Here is a 2,514-nt window from a genome sequence, read left to right on the forward strand (position 1 = left end):
AGGGGGTTTGTGTGGCACTATGTATAAGGGGAGGAGGTTTGTGTGTCACTATGTATAAGGGGAGGGGGTTTGTGTGGCACTATGTATAAGGGGAGGGGGTTGTGTGGCACTATCTACAAGGGGGAAGGGGGGTTGTGTGGCACTATATACAGGGGGAGGGGGGGTTTGTGTGGCGCAATGTACAAAATGGAGGCTGTGTCTGGCACTATCTACGGGGAGCTGTGTCTGGCGCTATGTACAGGGGGGCTGTGGGTGGCGCTATCTACAGGGGGGCTGTGTGTGGTGCTATCTACAGGGGGGCTGTGTGTGGAGCTATCTACAGGGGGTCTGTGTGTGGAGCTATCTACAGGGGGGCTGTGTGTGGCGATATCGACAGGGGGGCTGTGTGTGGACCTATCTACAGCGGGGCTGTGTGTGGACCTATCTACAGCGGGGCTGTGTGTGGAGCTGTCTACAGCGGGGCTGTGTGTGGAGCTGTCTACAGGGGCTGTGTGTGGCGCTATCTACAGGGGTCTGTGTGTGGAGCTATCTACAGGGGTCTGTGTGTGGAGCTATCTACTGGGGGGCTGTGTGTGGAGCTATCTACAGGGGGGCTGTGTGTGGAGCTATCTACAGGGGTCTGTGCGTAGAGCTATCTACAGGGAGGCTGTGTGTGGAGCTATCTACAGGGGGGCTGTGTGTGTGGAGCTATCTACAGGGGGGCTGTGTGTGGAGCTATCTACAGGGGGCTGTGTGTGGAGCTATCTACAGGGGGGCTGTGTGTGGAGCTATCTACAGGGGGGCTGTGTGTGGAGCTATCTACAGGGGGGCTGTGTGTGGAGCTATCTACAGGGGGCTGTGTGTGGAGCTATCTACAGGGGGGCTGTGTGTGGAGCTATCTACAGGGGGGCTGTGTGTGGAGCTATCTACAGGGGGCTGTGTGTGGCGCTATCTACTGGGGAGCTGTGTGTGGAGCTATCTACAGGGGGGCTGTGTGTGGACCTATCTACAGCGGGGCTGTGTGTGGAGCTATCTACAGGGGGTCTGTGTGTGGTGCTATCTACAGGGGGGCTGTGTGTGGAGCTATCTACAGGGGGGCTGTGTGTGGAGCTATCTACAGGGGGCTGTGTGTGGAGCTATCTACAGGGGGGCTGTGTGTGGAGCTATCTACAGGGGGGCTGTGTGTGGAGCTATCTACAGCGGGGCTGTGTGTGGAGCTATCTACAGGGGGGTGTGTGTGGAACTATCTACAGGGATCTGTGTGGAGCTATCTACACGGGGCTGTGCGTAGAGCTACCTACAGGGGGGCTGTGTGTGTCGCTATCTACAGGGAGGCTCTGTGTGGAACTATCTACAGGGGGGCTGTGTGTGGAGCTATCTAGAGGGGGGCTGTGTGTGTAGCTATCTACATGGGGCTGTGTGTGGCGCTATCTACAGGGGTCTATGTGTGGAGCTATCTACAGGGGGCTGTGTGTGGAGATAGTTACAGGGGGCTGTGTGTGGCGCTATCTACAGGGGTCTGTGTGTGGAGCTATCTACAGGGGGGCTGTATCTGGAGCTATCTACAGGGGGGCTGTATCTGGAGCTATCTACAGGGCGTCTGTGTGTGGAGCTATCTACAGGGGTCTGTGTGTGGAGCTATCTACAGGGGGTCTGTGTGTGGAGCTTTCTACAGGGGTCTGTGTGTGGAGCTATCTACAGGGGTTCTGTGTGTGGAGCTATCTACAGGGTTCTGTGTGTGGAGCTATCTACAGGGGGGCTGTGTGTGTGGAGCTATCTACAGGGAGGCTGTATCTGGAGCTATCTACAGGGCGTCTGTGTGTGGAGCTATCTACAGGGGTCTGTGTGTGGAGCTATCTACAGGGGGTCTGTGTGTGGAGCTTTCTACAGGGGTTCTGTGTGTGGAGCTATCTACAGGGGTCTGTGTGTGGAGCTATCTACAGGGGTTCTGTGTGTGGAGCTATCTACAGGGTTCTGTGTGTGGAGCTATCTACAGGGGGGCTGTGTGTGTGGAGCTATCTACAGGGAGGCTGTATCTGGAGCTATCTACAGGGCGTCTGTGTGTGGAGCTATCTACAGGGGTCTGTGTGTGGAGCTATCTACAGGGGGTCTGTGTGTGGAGCTTTCTACAGGGGTTCTGTGTGTGGAGCTATCTACAGGGTTCTGTGTGTGGAGCTATCTACAGGGGTCTGTGTGTGGAGCTATCTACAGGGAGGCTGTGTCTGGAGCTATCTACAGGGGGGCTGTGTGTGGAGCTATCTACAGGGGGGCTGTGTGTGGAGCTATCTACAGGGGGGCTGTATGGAGCTATCTACAGGGGGTCTGTGTGTGGAGCTTTCTACAGGGGTTCTGTGTGTGGAGCTATCTACAGGGGTCTGTGTGTGGAGCTATCTACAGGGGTCTGTGTGTGGAGCTATCTACAGGGAGGCTGTGTGTGGAGCTATCTACAGGGGGGCTGTGTGTGGAGCTATCTACAGGGGGGCTGTGTGTGGAGCTATCTACAGGGGGGCTGTGTGGAGCTACCTACAGGGGGGC

Source organism: Rhinoderma darwinii, unplaced genomic scaffold, assembly GCF_050947455.1.
Source record: "Rhinoderma darwinii isolate aRhiDar2 unplaced genomic scaffold, aRhiDar2.hap1 Scaffold_3950, whole genome shotgun sequence".
Taxonomy (NCBI): Eukaryota; Metazoa; Chordata; class Amphibia; order Anura; family Rhinodermatidae; genus Rhinoderma; species Rhinoderma darwinii.